At 67.7% G+C, this 17482-nt stretch overlaps 7 non-coding genes across 7 annotated transcripts; all 7 read left to right on the forward strand.

The window, feature by feature from the left end:
- The first annotated feature begins 1996 nt into the window (after positions 1-1996).
- On the forward strand, positions 1997-2115 carry LOC141411666 (5S ribosomal RNA). Its single transcript, XR_012436506.1, has one exon. It is a non-coding gene; the product is annotated as a 5S ribosomal RNA (ribosomal RNA).
- A 2159-nt stretch (positions 2116-4274) lies between these two features.
- LOC141411667 (5S ribosomal RNA) lies at positions 4275-4393 on the forward strand. Its single transcript, XR_012436507.1, has one exon. It is a non-coding gene; the product is annotated as a 5S ribosomal RNA (ribosomal RNA).
- A 2147-nt stretch (positions 4394-6540) lies between these two features.
- Positions 6541-6659, forward strand: LOC141411668 (5S ribosomal RNA). The gene has a single exon (XR_012436508.1). It is a non-coding gene; the product is annotated as a 5S ribosomal RNA (ribosomal RNA).
- Positions 6660-8816: 2157 nt separating this feature from the next.
- On the forward strand, positions 8817-8935 carry LOC141412660 (5S ribosomal RNA). Its single transcript, XR_012437502.1, has one exon. It is a non-coding gene; the product is annotated as a 5S ribosomal RNA (ribosomal RNA).
- Positions 8936-11080: 2145 nt separating this feature from the next.
- Positions 11081-11199, forward strand: LOC141411669 (5S ribosomal RNA). The gene has a single exon (XR_012436509.1). It is a non-coding gene; the product is annotated as a 5S ribosomal RNA (ribosomal RNA).
- A 2144-nt stretch (positions 11200-13343) lies between these two features.
- Positions 13344-13462, forward strand: LOC141411670 (5S ribosomal RNA). Its single transcript, XR_012436510.1, has one exon. It is a non-coding gene; the product is annotated as a 5S ribosomal RNA (ribosomal RNA).
- A 2145-nt stretch (positions 13463-15607) lies between these two features.
- Positions 15608-15726, forward strand: LOC141411671 (5S ribosomal RNA). Its single transcript, XR_012436511.1, has one exon. It is a non-coding gene; the product is annotated as a 5S ribosomal RNA (ribosomal RNA).
- The last annotated feature ends 1756 nt before the right edge of the window (positions 15727-17482 follow it).

The raw sequence follows: 17482 nt of genomic DNA on the forward strand, positions 1-17482 counted from the left end.
CTCACAGCTACGTCCCCGAATCCTCTCCCCTCCCCACACTCTCCTGGGGCGCGCGCCCGCGACACGGGTCACCAGCGAGGTTGGTCCCAGGCCACGTTGGGGACCGCTCCCCAACTGCCCTCCAGGCGGGCGGGGAGGGACGTGCGGAAGCCATGAGAAAGTGGGTCCTGCACCCCAGCGGGCCCCACAGCGGGACGCGCCACACCTGGGCTCGCCACAAGGTGGTGCACTGGGTCCAGGGCAAGACGCCAGGGGACAGAGAAGCAGGGAGCCTCAGTCGGGTGCTGCTCCACGTCGCCCTCCGTCGCTCAACCCAAGACAGGGCAGCCAGCGCGCGACCTCTACGTGGGATCCCGCCTCCCACGGCAGAGCCTGCGGTCACAGGGACAGAGGGCGCAGGCCGCCAGAGCTCCGGATACCAGCGGCAGCTCCCCGTCCCGCTCAAAGGGAGGGAGGGCCGCCGCTGGCGCCCAGTCGCCTGTGCCACCCTCCGGGTCTCAAAGCACTCCTCAGTCAGCTCAAGGACCGGGGCCACCTGGCCTTCGGGGTCACATGGGCTTGGGCACGACGGAAGGGACCGCTTGCCCCCGTGGAACAGACATTCTCCCCGTGGACAAACTCAGGTGCCGGGACCCTCTGCTCCGCCTTGGAAAACCCACCTTCTGCAATGTATGCCCAACGCAATCAGGCCGAGCAGATTGACCCCCTCGGCCCGGCCCCAGTGTGTGATGGGGCTCTGTGCGTGAGGGCTTGCTCTTCCCCACCTACACCAGGCACGGCATCTAACACACACACACACACACACACACACACACACACACACACACACACACCACGCAGAGACACCCAGACCACGCACGCACGCACGGGGACGCACCCTCCTCTCCCCCACCCCACACACGAGCAGCCGAAGGACAAGAGGGTATGGCTGGGGCCTGAGCGGGAACAAGCGAAGCCTTGGTTTGCGGCCCCTCGGCCAACTGCATCAGGATTTTTGTCTGGGCTCGGAGGCCAGAGGATCTCTGCCATTTGCTAGCAGGGCCAGGGATGGCAGGAGGGTGGGTACGGGGCTCAGCCAGGGCCAGTTCTGCTGGCACGATCCTGTAGCACGTGGCCGCGTAGCACGGGGCCGGGTCTGAAGGAGGCCAAGCAGGGGCACAAGACCCAGCAGCGGCACAGGGAAGAGGCCCAGGGCACCCAGGAGCAGACGAGACCCGGGAGTCGTGCGTGCTTGGCGTGGCCGCGGGCCCCGTGACGCCCGAGGACTCGAGTGCTCAGCCCCGTGTAGTGGCCGCGAAGGCCTGCCTGGGAGAAACGCCCCGGGAGGCCGGCAGGAACCCGGGATCGGAAGGGATGTGGAGGGGCCCCGGGTCGGAGGAGATGGCTTTGGCTGTGTTTGGTTTTGTTTCTTCTTCCCAAGATCCCGGGTGTGAAAGGGGCCAGAGGTGAAGTCCTGGGCTGGAAAGCCTCACGATTCAGCCCCGCAGCCCCAGGCCCTGAGTGTGGAGGAGGGCGGAGCGGGTCGGCGAAGGGCGCGGCTGCCGTTTTCCTGATGGGCTGGAGGGGCAGTGGCGCTTTCCGGACGAAGAGGACCGGAAGGGTCCCCGAGACCTCCGCTGGGAGCCACGCACCCACCCAAGGATACGGCTCCAGGAGGCGACGGAGGAGGGCGGCTGCTTGCCCTGGCCCGAGCTGTGCGTCCCCCGCCTTGGCCACAGCAGTGGACATTCCCAGAAGAACAAGCGCCCGAGAGCACTGAGAAATTTTCCCCCGAGAAAACTTGACCCTCGTCCTGGCAGCAGGACACCTCGGGAAGAAAGCCACCCAGCGGCCACCTGGGCGAGACCGGCTGCCCGAGCAGGCGCGCGGGGCCTCTGGCCGCTGGCCCCGGGCTGCCAGCCCCCACCCGGACTCCCAGCCGTGCCAGGAGAGCAGCGTGGAGACGCACGCCGGGGCCCTCGGCAGGCTCTTGGGGCTCCCGGAGGCGGCGGCTAGCGTCTACGGCCATACCACCCTGAACGCGCCCGATCTCGTCTGATCTCGGAAGCTAAGCAGGGTCGGGCCTGGTTAGTACTTGGATGGGAGACCGCCTGGGAATACCGGGTGCTGTAGGCTTTTGCTCCTCCCTCCCTCGCTGCTCCTTTTGTCTTCGGGGACTTCGCCACCACCCCCCCCACAACCACCACCACCCCCAGCACCACCACCACCACCACCACCACAACGACCCACCGTGACCACGACCCCGACCCCGTCCGGGCCACCCGCCAGACCCACGCACACCGAATCCTCACAGCTACGTCCCCGAATCCTCTCCCCTCCCCACACTCTCCTGGGGCGCGCGCCCGCGACACGGGTCACCAGCGAGGTTGGTCCCAGGCCACGTTGGGGACCGCTCCCCAACTGCCCTCCAGGCGGGCGGGGAGGGACGTGCGGAAGCCATGAGAAAGTGGGTCCTGCACCCCAGCGGGCCCCACAGCGGGACGCGCCACACCTGGGCTCGCCACAAGGTGGTGCACTGGGTCCAGGGCAAGACGCCAGGGGACAGAGAAGCAGGGAGCCTCAGTCGGGTGCTGCTCCACGTCGCCCTCCGTCGCTCAACCCAAGACAGGGCAGCCAGCGCGCGACCTCTACGTGGGATCCCGCCTCCCACGGCAGAGCCTGCGGTCACAGGGACAGAGGGCGCAGGCCGCCAGAGCTCCGGATACCAGCGGCAGCTCCCCGTCCCGCTCAAAGGGAGGGAGGGCCGCCGCTGGCGCCCAGTCGCCTGTGCCACCCTCCGGGTCTCAAAGCACTCCTCAGTCAGCTCAAGGACCGGGGCCACCTGGCCTTCGGGGTCACATGGGCTTGGGCACGACGGAAGGGACCGCTTGCCCCCGTGGAACAGACATTCTCCCCGTGGACAACCTCAGGTGCCGGGACCCTCTGCTCCGCCTTGGAAAACCCACCTTCTGCAATGTATGCCCAACGCAATCAGGCCGAGCAGATTGACCCCCTCGGCCCGGCCCCAGTGTGTGATGGGGCTCTGTGCGTGAGGGCTTGCTCTTCCCCACCTACACCAGGCACGGCATCTAACACACACACACACACACACACACACACACACACACACACCACGCAGAGACACCCAGACCACGCACGCACGCACGGGGACGCACCCTCCTCTCCCCCACCCCACACACGAGCAGCCGAAGGACAAGAGGGTATGGCTGGGGCCTGAGCGGGAACAAGCGAAGCCTTGGTTTGCGGCCCCTCGGCCAACTGCATCAGGATTTTTGTCTGGGCTCGGAGGCCAGAGGATCTCTGCCATTTGCTAGCAGGGCCAGGGATGGCAGGAGGGTGGGTACGGGGCTCAGCCAGGGCCAGTTCTGCTGGCACGATCCTGTAGCACGTGGCCGCGTAGCACGGGGCCGGGTCTGAAGGAGGCCAAGCAGGGGCACAAGACCCAGCAGCGGCACAGGGAAGAGGCCCAGGGCACCCAGGAGCAGACGAGACCCGGGAGTCGTGCGTGCTTGGCGTGGCCGCGGGCCCCGTGACGCCCGAGGACTCGAGTGCTCAGCCCCGTGTAGTGGCCGCGAAGGCCTGCCTGGGAGAAACGCCCCGGGAGGCCGGCAGGAACCCGGGATCGGAAGGGATGTGGAGGGGCCCCGGGTCGGAGGAGATGGCTTTGGCTGTGTTTGGTTTTGTTTCTTCTTCCCAAGATCCCGGGTGTGAAAGGGGCCAGAGGTGAAGTCCTGGGCTGGAAAGCCTCACGATTCAGCCCCGCAGCCCCAGGCCCTGAGTGTGGAGGAGGGCGGAGCGGGTCGGCGAAGGGCGCGGCTGCCGTTTTCCTGATGGGCTGGAGGGGCAGTGGCGCTTTCCGGACGAAGAGGACCGGAAGGGTCCCCGAGACCTCCGCTGGGAGCCACGCACCCACCCAAGGATACGGCTCCAGGAGGCGACGGAGGAGGGCGGCTGCTTGCCCTGGCCCGAGCTGTGCGTCCCCCGCCTTGGCCACAGCAGTGGACATTCCCAGAAGAACAAGCGCCCGAGAGCACTGAGAAATTTTCCCCCGAGAAAACTTGACCCTCGTCCTGGCAGCAGGACACCTCGGGAAGAAAGCCACCCAGCGGCCACCTGGGCGAGACCGGCTGCCCGAGCAGGCGCGCGGGGCCTCTGGCCGCTGGCCCCGGGCTGCCAGCCCCCACCCGGACTCCCAGCCGTGCCAGGAGAGCAGCGTGGAGACGCACGCCGGGGCCCTCGGCAGGCTCTTGGGGCTCCCGGAGGCGGCAGCTAGCGTCTACGGCCATACCACCCTGAACGCGCCCGATCTCGTCTGATCTCGGAAGCTAAGCAGGGTCGGGCCTGGTTAGTACTTGGATGGGAGACCGCCTGGGAATACCGGGTGCTGTAGGCTTTTGCTCCTCCCTCCCTCGCTGCTCCTTTTGTCTTCGGGGACTTCGCCACCACCCCCCCCACCACCACCACCACCCCCAGCACCACCACCACCACCACCACCACAACGACCCACCGTGACCACGACCCCGACCCCGTCCGGGCCACCCGCCAGACCCACGCACACCGAATCCTCACAGCTACGTCCCCGAATCCTCTCCCCTCCCCACACTCTCCTGGGGCGCGCGCCCGCGACACGGGTCACCAGCGAGGTTGGTCCCAGGCCACGTTGGGGACCGCTCCCCAACTGCCCTCCAGGCGGGCGGGGAGGGACGTGCGGAAGCCATGAGAAAGTGGGTCCTGCACCCCAGCGGGCCCCACAGCGGGACGCGCCACACCTGGGCTCGCCACAAGGTGGTGCACTGGGTCCAGGGCAAGACGCCAGGGGACAGAGAAGCAGGGAGCCTCAGTCGGGTGCTGCACCACGTCGCGCTCCGTCGCTCAACCCAAGACAGGGCAGCCAGCGCGCGTCCTCTACGTGGGATCCCGCCTCCCACGGCAGAGCCTGCGGTCACAGGGACAGAGGGCGCAGGCCGCCAGAGCTCCGGATGCCAGCGGCAGCTCCCCGTCCCGCTCAAAGGGAGGGAGGGCCGCCGCTGGCACCCAGTCGCCTGTGCCACCCTCCGGGTCTCAAAGCACTCCTCAGTCAGCTCAAGGACCGGGGCCACCTGGCCTTCGGGGTCACATGGGCTTGGGCACGACGGAAGGGACCGCTTGCCCCCGTGGAACAGACATTCTCCCCGTGGACAACCTCAGGTGCCGGGACCCTCTGCTCCGCCTTGGAAAACCCACCTTCTGCAATGTATGCCCAACGCAATCAGGCCGAGCAGATTGACCCCCTCGGCCCGGCCCCAGTGTGTGATGGGGCTCTGTGCGTGAGGGCTTGCTCTTCCCCACCTACACCAGGCACGGCATCTAACACACACACACACACACACACACACACCACGCAGAGACACCCAGACCACGCACGCACGCACGGGGACGCACCCTCCTCTCCCCCACCCCACACACGAGCAGCCGAAGGACAAGAGGGTATGGCTGGGGCCTGAGCGGGAACAAGCGAAGCCTTGGTTTGCGGCCCCTCGGCCAACTGCATCAGGATTTTTGTCTGGGCTCGGAGGCCAGAGGATCTCTGCCATTTGCTAGCAGGGCCAGGGATGGCAGGAGGGTGGGTACGGGGCTCAGCCAGGGCCAGTTCTGCTGGCACGATCCTGTAGCACGTGGCCGCGTAGCACGGGGCCGGGTCTGAAGGAGGCCAAGCAGGGGCACAAGACCCAGCAGCGGCACAGGGAAGAGGCCCAGGGCACCCAGGAGCAGACGAGACCCGGGAGTCGTGCGTGCTTGGCGTGGCCGCGGGCCCCGTGACGCCCGAGGACTCGAGTGCTCAGCCCCGTGTAGTGGCCGCGAAGGCCTGCCTGGGAGAAACGCCCCGGGAGGCCGGCAGGAACCCGGGATCGGAAGGGATGTGGAGGGGCCCCGGGTCGGAGGAGATGGCTTTGGCTGTGTTTGGTTTTGTTTCTTCTTCCCAAGATCCCGGGTGTGAAAGGGGCCAGAGGTGAAGTCCTGGGCTGGAAAGCCTCACGATTCAGCCCCGCAGCCCCAGGCCCTGAGTGTGGAGGAGGGCGGAGCGGGTCGGCGAAGGGCGCGGCTGCCGTTTTCCTGATGGGCTGGAGGGGCAGTGGCGCTTTCCGGACGAAGAGGACCGGAAGGGTCCCCGAGACCTCCGCTGGGAGCCACGCACCCACCCAAGGATACGGCTCCAGGAGGCGACGGAGGAGGGCGGCTGCTTGCCCTGGCCCGAGCTGTGCGTCCCCCGCCTTGGCCACAGCAGTGGACATTCCCAGAAGAACAAGCGCCCGAGAGCACTGAGAAATTTTCCCCCGAGAAAAGTTGACCCTCGTCCTGGCAGCAGGACACCTCGGGAAGAAAGCCACCCAGCGGCCACCTGGGCGAGACCGGCTGCCCGAGCAGGCGCGCGGGGCCTCTGGCCGCTGGCCCCGGGCTGCCAGCCCCCACCCGGACTCCCAGCCGTGCCAGGAGAGCAGCGTGGAGACGCACGCCGGGGCCCTCGGCAGGCTCTTGGGGCTCCCGGAGGCGGCGGCTAGCGTCTACGGCCATACCACCCTGAACGCGCCCGATCTCGTCTGATCTCGGAAGCTAAGCAGGGTCGGGCCTGGTTAGTACTTGGATGGGAGACCGCCTGGGAATACCGGGTGCTGTAGGCTTTTGCTCCTCCCTCCCTCGCTGCTCCTTTTGTCTTCGGGGACTTCGCCACCACCCCCCCCACCACCACCACCACCCCCAGCACCACCACCACCACCACCACCACAACGACCCACCGTGACCACGACCCCGACCCCGTCCGGGCCACCCGCCAGACCCACGCACACCGAATCCTCACAGCTACGTCCCCGAATCCTCTCCCCTCCCCACACTCTCCTGGGGCGCGCGCCCGCGACACGGGTCACCAGCGAGGTTGGTCCCAGGCCACGTTGGGGACCGCTCCCCAACTGCCCTCCAGGCGGGCGGGGAGGGACGTGCGGAAGCCATGAGAAAGTGGGTCCTGCACCCCAGCGGGCCCCACAGCGGGACGCGCCACACCTGGGCTCGCCACAAGGTGGTGCACTGGGTCCAGGGCAAGACGCCAGGGGACAGAGAAGCAGGGAGCCTCAGTCGGGTGCTGCTCCACGTCGCCCTCCGTCGCTCAACCCAAGACAGGGCAGCCAGCGCGCGACCTCTACGTGGGATCCCGCCTCCCACGGCAGAGCCTGCGGTCACAGGGACAGAGGGCGCAGGCCGCCAGAGCTCCGGATACCAGCGGCAGCTCCCCGTCCCGCTCAAAGGGAGGGAGGGCCGCCGCTGGCGCCCAGTCGCCTGTGCCACCCTCCGGGTCTCAAAGCACTCCTCAGTCAGCTCAAGGACCGGGGCCACCTGGCCTTCGGGGTCACATGGGCTTGGGCACGACGGAAGGGACCGCTTGCCCCCGTGGAACAGACATTCTCCCCGTGGACAACCTCAGGTGCCGGGACCCTCTGCTCCGCCTTGGAAAACCCACCTTCTGCAATGTATGCCCAACGCAATCAGGCCGAGCAGATTGACCCCCTCGGCCCGGCCCCAGTGTGTGATGGGGCTCTGTGCGTGAGGGCTTGCTCTTCCCCACCTACACCAGGCACGGCATCTAACACACACACACACACACACACACACACACACACACACCACGCAGAGACACCCAGACCACGCACGCACGCACGGGGACGCACCCTCCTCTCCCCCACCCCACACACGAGCAGCCGAAGGACAAGAGGGTATGGCTGGGGCCTGAGCGGGAACAAGCGAAGCCTTGGTTTGCGGCCCCTCGGCCAACTGCATCAGGATTTTTGTCTGGGCTCGGAGGCCAGAGGATCTCTGCCATTTGCTAGCAGGGCCAGGGATGGCAGGAGGGTGGGTACGGGGCTCAGCCAGGGCCAGTTCTGCTGGCACGATCCTGTAGCACGTGGCCGCGTAGCACGGGGCCGGGTCTGAAGGAGGCCAAGCAGGGGCACAAGACCCAGCAGCGGCACAGGGAAGAGGCCCAGGGCACCCAGGAGCAGACGAGACCCGGGAGTCGTGCGTGCTTGGCGTGGCCGCGGGCCCCGTGACGCCCGAGGACTCGAGTGCTCAGCCCCGTGTAGTGGCCGCGAAGGCCTGCCTGGGAGAAACGCCCCGGGAGGCCGGCAGGAACCCGGGATCGGAAGGGATGTGGAGGGGCCCCGGGTCGGAGGAGATGGCTTTGGCTGTGTTTGGTTTTGTTTCTTCTTCCCAAGATCCCGGGTGTGAAAGGGGCCAGAGGTGAAGTCCTGGGCTGGAAAGCCTCACGATTCAGCCCCGCAGCCCCAGGCCCTGAGTGTGGAGGAGGGCGGAGCGGGTCGGCGAAGGGCGCGGCTGCCGTTTTCCTGATGGGCTGGAGGGGCAGTGGCGCTTTCCGGACGAAGAGGACCGGAAGGGTCCCCGAGACCTCCGCTGGGAGCCACGCACCCACCCAAGGATACGGCTCCAGGAGGCGACGGAGGAGGGCGGCTGCTTGCCCTGGCCCGAGCTGTGCGTCCCCCACCTTGGCCACAGCAGTGGACATTCCCAGAAGAACAAGCGCCCGAGAGCACTGAGAAATTTTCCCCCGAGAAAACTTGACCCTCGTCCTGGCAGCAGGACACCTCGGGAAGAAAGCCACCCAGCGGCCACCTGGGCGAGACCGGCTGCCCGAGCAGGCGCGCGGGGCCTCTGGCCGCTGGCCCCGGGCTGCCAGCCCCCACCCGGACTCCCAGCCGTGCCAGGAGAGCAGCGTGGAGACGCACGCCGGGGCCCTCGGCAGGCTCTTGGGGCTCCCGGAGGCGGCGGCTAGCGTCTACGGCCATACCACCCTGAACGCGCCCGATCTCGTCTGTTCTCGGAAGCTAAGCAGGGTCGGGCCTGGTTAGTACTTGGATGGGAGACCGCCTGGGAATACCGGGTGCTGTAGGCTTTTGCTCCTCCCTCCCTCGCTGCTCCTTTTGTCTTCGGGGACTTCGCCACCACCCCCCCCACCACCACCACCACCCCCAGCACCACCACCACCACCACCACCACAACGACCCACCGTGACCACGACCCCGACCCCGTCCGGGCCACCCGCCAGACCCACGCACACCGAATCCTCACAGCTACGTCCCCGAATCCTCTCCCCTCCCCACACTCTCCTGGGGCGCGCGCCCGCGACACGGGTCACCAGCGAGGTTGGTCCCAGGCCACGTTGGGGACCGCTCCCCAACTGCCCTCCAGGCGGGCGGGGAGGGACGTGCGGAAGCCATGAGAAAGTGGGTCCTGCACCCCAGCGGGCCCCACAGCGGGACGCGCCACACCTGGGCTCGCCACAAGGTGGTGCACTGGGTCCAGGGCAAGACGCCAGGGGACAGAGAAGCAGGGAGCCTCAGTCGGGTGCTGCTCCACGTCGCGCTCCGTCGCTCAACCCAAGACAGGGCAGCCAGCGCGCGACCTCTACGTGGGATCCCGCCTCCCACGGCAGAGCCTGCGGTCACAGGGACAGAGGGCGCAGGCCGCCAGAGCTCCGGATGCCAGCGGCAGCTCCCCGTCCCGCTCAAAGGGAGGGAGGGCCGCCGCTGGCGCCCAGTCGCCTGTGCCACCCTCCGGGTCTCAAAGCACTCCTCAGTCAGCTCAAGGACCGGGGCCACCTGGCCTTCGGGGTCACATGGGCTTGGGCACGACGGAAGGGACCGCTTGCCCCCGTGCAACAGACATTCTCCCCGTGGACAACCTCAGGTGCCGGGACCCTCTGCTCCGCCTTGGAAAACCCACCTTCTGCAATGTATGCCCAACGCAATCAGGCCGAGCAGATTGACCCCCTCGGCCCGGCCCCAGTGTGTGATGGGGCTCTGTGCGTGAGGGCTTGCTCTTCCCCACCTACACCAGGCACGGCATCTAACACACACACACACACACACACACACCACGCAGAGACACCCAGACCACGCACGCACGCACGGGGACGCACCCTCCTCTCCCCCACCCCACACACGAGCAGCCGAAGGACAAGAGGGTATGGCTGGGGCCTGAGCGGGAACAAGCGAAGCCTTGGTTTGCGGCCCCTCGGCCAACTGCATCAGGATTTTTGTCTGGGCTCGGAGGCCAGAGGATCTCTGCCATTTGCTAGCAGGGCCAGGGATGGCAGGAGGGTGGGTACGGGGATCAGCCAGGGCCAGTTCTGCTGGCACGATCCTGTAGCACGTGGCCGCGTAGCACGGGGCCGGGTCTGAAGGAGGCCAAGCAGGGGCACAAGACCCAGCAGCGGCACAGGGAAGAGGCCCAGGGCACCCAGGAGCAGACGAGACCCGGGAGTCGTGCGTGCTTGGCGTGGCCGCGGGCCCCGTGACGCCCGAGGACTCGAGTGCTCAGCCCCGTGTAGTGGCCGCGAAGGCCTGCCTGGGAGAAACGCCCCGGGAGGCCGGCAGGAACCCGGGATCGGAAGGGATGTGGAGGGGCCCCGGGTCGGAGGAGATGGCTTTGGCTGTGTTTGGTTTTGTTTCTTCTTCCCAAGATCCCGGGTGTGAAAGGGGCCAGAGGTGAAGTCCTGGGCTGGAAAGCCTCACGATTCAGCCCCGCAGCCCCAGGCCCTGAGTGTGGAGGAGGGCGGAGCGGGTCGGCGAAGGGCGCGGCTGCCGTTTTCCTGATGGGCTGGAGGGGCAGTGGCGCTTTCCGGACGAAGAGGACCGGAAGGGTCCCCGAGACCTCCGCTGGGAGCCACGCACCCACCCAAGGATACGGCTCCAGGAGGCGACGGAGGAGGGCGGCTGCTTGCCCTGGCCCGAGCTGTGCGTCCCCCGCCTTGGCCACAGCAGTGGACATTCCCAGAAGAACAAGCGCCCGAGAGCACTGAGAAATTTTCCCCCGAGAAAACTTGACCCTCGTCCTGGCATCAGGACACCTCGGGAAGAAAGCCACCCAGCGGCCACCTGGGCGAGACCGGCTGCCCGAGCAGGCGCGCGGGGCCTCTGGCCGCTGGCCCCGGGCTGCCAGCCCCCACCCGGACTCCCAGCCGTGCCAGGAGAGCAGCGTGGAGACGCACGCCGGGGCCCTCGGCAGGCTCTTGGGGCTCCCGGAGGCGGCGGCTAGCGTCTACGGCCATACCACCCTGAACGCGCCCGATCTCGTCTGATCTCGGAAGCTAAGCAGGGTCGGGCCTGGTTAGTACTTGGATGGGAGACCGCCTGGGAATACCGGGTGCTGTAGGCTTTTGCTCCTCCCTCCCTCGCTGCTCCTTTTGTCTTCGGGGACTTCGCCACCACCCCCCCCACCACCACCACCACCCCCAGCACCACCACCACCACCACCACCACAACGACCCACCGTGACCACGACCCCGACCCCGTCCGGGCCACCCGCCAGACCCACGCACACCGAATCCTCACAGCTACGTCCCCGAATCCTCTCCCCTCCCCACACTCTCCTGGGGCGCGCGCCCGCGACACGGGTCACCAGCGAGGTTGGTCCCAGGCCACGTTGGGGACCGCTCCCCAACTGCCCTCCAGGCGGGCGGGGAGGGACGTGCGGAAGCCATGAGAAAGTGGGTCCTGCACCCCAGCGGGCCCCACAGCGGGACGCGCCACACCTGGGCTCGCCACAAGGTGGTGCACTGGGTCCAGGGCAAGACGCCAGGGGACAGAGAAGCAGGGAGCCTCAGTCGGGTGCTGCTCCACGTCGCGCTCCGTCGCTCAACCCAAGACAGGGCAGCCAGCGCGCGACCTCTACGTGGGATCCCGCCTCCCACGGCAGAGCCTGCGGTCACAGGGACAGAGGGCGCAGGCCGCCAGAGCTCCGGATGCCAGCGGCAGCTCCCCGTCCCGCTCAAAGGGAGGGAGGGCCGCCGCTGGCGCCCAGTCGCCTGTGCCACCCTCCGGGTCTCAAAGCACTCCTCAGTCAGCTCAAGGACCGGGGCCACCTGGCCTTCGGGGTCACATGGGCTTGGGCACGACGGAAGGGACCGCTTGCCCCCGTGCAACAGACATTCTCCCCGTGGACAACCTCAGGTGCCGGGACCCTCTGCTCCGCCTTGGAAAACCCACCTTCTGCAATGTATGCCCAACGCAATCAGGCCGAGCAGATTGACCCCCTCGGCCCGGCCCCAGTGTGTGATGGGGCTCTGTGCGTGAGGGCTTGCTCTTCCCCACCTACACCAGGCACGGCATCTAACACACACACACACACACACACACACCACGCAGAGACACCCAGACCACGCACGCACGCACGGGGACGCACCCTCCTCTCCCCCACCCCACACACGAGCAGCCGAAGGACAAGAGGGTATGGCTGGGGCCTGAGCGGGAACAAGCGAAGCCTTGGTTTGCGGCCCCTCGGCCATCTGCATCAGGATTTTTTCTGGGCTCGGAGGCCAGAGGATCTCTGCCATTTGCTAGCAGGGCCAGGGATGGCAGGAGGGTGGGTACGGGGCTCAGCCAGGGCCAGTTCTGCTGGCACGATCCTGTAGCACGTGGCCGCGTAGCACGGGGCCGGGTCTGATGGAGGCCAAGCAGGGGCACAAGACCCAGCAGCGGCACAGGGAAGAGGCCCAGGGCACCCAGGAGCAGACGAGACCCGGGAGTCGTGCGTGCTTGGCGTGGCCGCGGGCCCCGTGACGCCCGAGGACTCGAGTGCTCAGCCCCGTGTAGTGGCCGCGAAGGCCTGCCTGGGAGAAACGCCCCGGGAGGCCGGCAGGAACCCGGGATCGGAAGGGATGTGGAGGGGCCCCGGGTCGGAGGAGATGGCTTTGGCTGTGTTTGGTTTTGTTTCTTCTTCCCAAGATCCCGGGTGTGAAAGGGGCCAGAGGTGAAGTCCTGGGCTGGAAAGCCTCACGATTCAGCCCCGCAGCCCCAGGCCCTGAGTGTGGAGGAGGGCGGAGCGGGTCGGCGAAGGGCGCGGCTGCCGTTTTCCTGATGGGCTGGAGGGGCAGTGGCGCTTTCCGGACGAAGAGGACCGGAAGGGTCCCCGAGACCTCCGCTGGGAGCCACGCACCCACCCAAGGATACGGCTCCAGGAGGCGACGGAGGAGGGCGGCTGCTTGCCCTGGCCCGAGCTGTGCGTCCCCCGCCTTGGCCACAGCAGTGGACATTCCCAGAAGAACAAGCGCCCGAGAGCACTGAGAAATTTTCCCCCGAGAAAACTTGACCCTCGTCCTGGCAGCAGGACACCTCGGGAAGAAAGCCACCCAGCGGCCACCTGGGCGAGACCGGCTGCCCGAGCAGGCGCGCGGGGCCTCTGGCCGCTGGCCCCGGGCTGCCAGCCCCCACCCGGACTCCCAGCCGTGCCAGGAGAGCAGCGTGGAGACGCACGCCGGGGCCCTCGGCAGGCTCTTGGGGCTCCCGGAGGCGGCGGCTAGCGTCTACGGCCATACCACCCTGAACGCGCCCGATCTCGTCTGATCTCGGAAGCTAAGCAGGGTCGGGCCTGGTTAGTACTTGGATGGGAGACCGCCTGGGAATACCGGGTGCTGTAGGCTTTTGCTCCTCCCTCCCTCGCTGCTCCTTTTGTCTTCGGGGACTTCGCCACCACGCCCCCCACCACCACCACCACCCCCAGCACCACCACCACCACCACCACCACAACGACCCACCGTGACCACGACCCCGACCCCGTCCGGGCCACCCGCCAGACCCACGCACACCGAATCCTCACAGCTACGTCCCCGAATCCTCTCCCCTCCCCACACTCTCCTGGGGCGCGCGCCCGCGACACGGGTCACCAGCGAGGTTGGTCCCAGGCCACGTTGGGGACCGCTCCCCAACTGCCCTCCAGGCGGGCGGGGAGGGACGTGCGGAAGCCATGAGAAAGTGGGTCCTGCACCCCAGCGGGCCCCACAGCGGGACGCGCCACACCTGGGCTCGCCACAAGGTGGTGCACTGGGTCCAGGGCAAGACGCCAGGGGACAGAGAAGCAGGGAGCCTCAGTCGGGTGCTGCTCCACGTCGCGCTCCGTCGCTCAACCCAAGACAGGGCAGCCAGCGCGCGACCTCTACGTGGGATCCCGCCTCCCACGGCAGAGCCTGCGGTCACAGGGACAGAGGGCGCAGGCCGCCAGAGCTCCGGATGCCAGCGGCAGCTCCCCGTCCCGCTCAAAGGGAGGGAGGGCCGCCGCTGGCGCCCAGTCGCCTGTGCCACCCTCCGGGTCTCAAAGCACTCCTCAGTCAGCTCAAGGACCGGGGCCACCTGGCCTTCGGGGTCACATGGGCTTGGGCACGACGGAAGGGACCGCTTGCCCCCGTGGAACAGACATTCTCCCCGTGGACAACCTCAGGTGCCGGGACCCTCTGCTCCGCCTTGGAAAACCCACCTTCTGCAATGTATGCCCAACGCAATCAGGCCGAGCAGATTGACCCCCTCGGCCCGGCCCCAGTGTGTGATGGGGCTCTGTGCGTGAGGGCTTGCTCTTCCCCACCTACACCAGGCACGGCATCTAACACACACACACACACACACACACACCACGCAGAGACACCCAGACCACGCACGCACGCACGGGGACGCACCCTCCTCTCCCCCACCCCACACACGAGCAGCCGAAGGACAAGAGGGTATGGCTGGGGCCTGAGCGGGAACAAGCGAAGCCTTGGTTTGCGGCCCCTCGGCCAACTGCATCAGGATTTTTGTCTGGGCTCGGAGGCCAGAGGATCTCTGCCATTTGCTAGCAGGGCCAGGGATGGCAGGAGGGTGGGTACGGGGCTCAGCCAGGGCCAGTTCTGCTGGCACGATCCTGTAGCACGTGGCCGCGTAGCACGGGGCCGGGTCTGAAGGAGGCCAAGCAGGGGCACAAGACCCAGCAGCGGCACAGGGAAGAGGCCCAGGGCACCCAGGAGCAGACGAGACCCGGGAGTCGTGCGTGCTTGGCGTGGCCGCGGGCCCCGTGACGCCCGAGGACTCGAGTGCTCAGCCCCGTGTAGTGGCCGCGAAGGCCTGCCTGGGAGAAACGCCCCGGGAGGCCTGCAGGAACCCGGGATCGGAAGGGATGTGGAGGGGCCCCGGGTCGGAGGAGATGGCTTTGGCTGTGTTTGGTTTTGTTTCTTCTTCCCAAGATCCCGGGTGTGAAAGGGGCCAGAGGTGAAGTCCTGGGCTGGAAAGCCTCACGATTCAGCCCCGCAGCCCCAGGCCCTGAGTGTGGAGGAGGGCGGAGCGGGTCGGCGAAGGGCGCGGCTGCCGTTTTCCTGATGGGCTGGAGGGGCAGTGGCGCTTTCCGGACGAAGAGGACCGGAAGGGTCCCCGAGACCTCCGCTGGGAGCCACGCACCCACCCAAGGATACGGCTCCAGGAGGCGACGGAGGAGGGCGGCTGCTTGCCCTGGCCCGAGCTGTGCGTCCCCCGCCTTGGCCACAGCAGTGGACATTCCCAGAAGAACAAGCGCCCGAGAGCACTGAGAAATTTTCCCCCGAGAAAACTTGACCCTCGTCCTGGCAGCAGGACACCTCGGGAAGAAAGCCACCCAGCGGCCACCTGGGCGAGACCGGCTGCCCGAGCAGGCGCGCGGGGCCTCTGGCCGCTGGCCCCGGGCTGCCAGCCCCCACCCAGACTCCCAGCCGTGCCAGGAGAGCAGCGTGGAGACGCACGCCGGGGCCCTCGGCAGGCTCTTGGGGCTCCCGGAGGCGGCGGCTAGCGTCTACGGCCATACCACCCTGAACGCGCCCGATCTCGTCTGATCTCGGAAGCTAAGCAGGGTCGGGCCTGGTTAGTACTTGGATGGGAGACCGCCTGGGAATACCGGGTGCTGTAGGCTTTTGCTCCTCCCTCCCTCGCTGCTCCTTTTGTCTTCGGGGACTTCGCCACCACCCCCCCCCCACCACCACCACCCCCAGCACCACCACCACCACCACCACCACAACGACCCACCGTGACCACGACCCCGACCCCGTCCGGGCCACCCGCCAGACCCACGCACACCGAATCCTCACAGCTACGTCCCCGAATCCTCTCCCCTCCCCACACTCTCCTGGGGCGCGCGCCCGCGACACGGGTCACCAGCGAGGTTGGTCCCAGGCCACGTTGGGGACCGCTCCCCAACTGCCCTCCAGGCGGGCGGGGAGGGACGTGCGGAAGCCATGAGAAAGTGGGTCCTGCACCCCAGCGGGCCCCACAGCGGGACGCGCCACACCTGGGCTCGCCACAAGGTGGTGCACTGGGTCCAGGGCAAGACGCCAGGGGACAGAGAAGCAGGGAGCCTCAGTCGGGTGCTGCTCCACGTCGCGCTCCGTCGCTCAACCCAAGACAGGGCAGCCAGCGCGCGACCTCTACGTGGGATCCCGCCTCCCACGGCAGAGCCTGCGGTCACAGGGACAGAGGGCGCAGGCCGCCAGAGCTCCGGATGCCAGCGGCAGCTCCCCGTCCCGCTCAAAGGGAGGGAGGGCCGCCGCTGGCGCCCAGTCGCCTGTGCCACCCTCCGGGTCTCAAAGCACTCCTCAGTCAGCTCAAGGACCGGGGCCACCTGGCCTTCGGGGTCACATGGGCTTGGGCACGACGGAAGGGACCGCTTGCCCCCGTGCAACAGACATTCTCCCCGTGGACAACCTCAGGTGCCGGGACCCTCTGCTCCGCCTTGGAAAACCCACCTTCTGCAATGTATGCCCAACGCAATCAGGCCGAGCAGATTGACCCCCTCGGCCCGGCCCCAGTGTGTGATGGGGCTCTGTGCGTGAGGGCTTGCTCTTCCCCACCTACACCAGGCACGGCATCTAACACACACACACACACACACACACACCACGCAGAGACACCCAGACCACGCACGCACGCACGGGGACGCACCCTCCTCTCCCCCACCCCACACACGAGCAGCCGAAGGACAAGAGGGTATGGCTGGGGCCTGAGCGGGAACAAGCGAAGCCTTGGTTTGCGGCCCCTCGGCCAACTGCATCAGGATTTTTGTCTGGGCTCGGAGGCCAGAGGATCTCTGCCATTTGCTAGCAGGGCCAGGGATGGCAGGAGGGTGGGTACGGGGCTCAGCCAGGGCCAGTTCTGCTGGCACGATCCTGTAGCACGTGGCCGCGTAGCACGGGGCCGGGTCTGAAGGAGGCCAAGCAGGGGCACAAGACCCAGCAGCGGCACAGGGAAGAGGCCCAGGGCACCCAGGAGCAGACGAGACCCGGGAGTCGTGCGTGCTTGGCGTGGCCGCGGGCCCCGTGACGCCCGAGGACTCGAGTGCTCAGCCCCGTGTAGTGGCCGCGAAGGCCTGCCTGGGAGAAACGCCCCGGGAGGCCGGCAGGAACCCGGGATCGGAAGGGATGTGGAGGGGCCCCGGGTCGGAGGAGATGGCTTTGGCTGTGTTTGGTTTTGTTTCTTCTTCCCAAGATCCCGGGTGTGAAAGGGGCCAGAGGTGAAGTCCTGGGCTGGAAAGCCTCACGATTCAGCCCCGCAGCCCCAGGCCCTGAGTGTGGAGGAGGGCGGAGCGGGTCGGCGAAGGGCGCGGCTGCCGTTTTCCTGATGGGCTGGAGGGGCAGTGGCGCTTTCCGGACGAAGAGGACCGGAAGGGTCCCCGA

The sequence above is a fragment of the Castor canadensis genome, chromosome 10 (assembly GCF_047511655.1).
Source record: "Castor canadensis chromosome 10, mCasCan1.hap1v2, whole genome shotgun sequence".
NCBI lineage: Eukaryota > Metazoa > Chordata > Mammalia > Rodentia > Castoridae > Castor > Castor canadensis.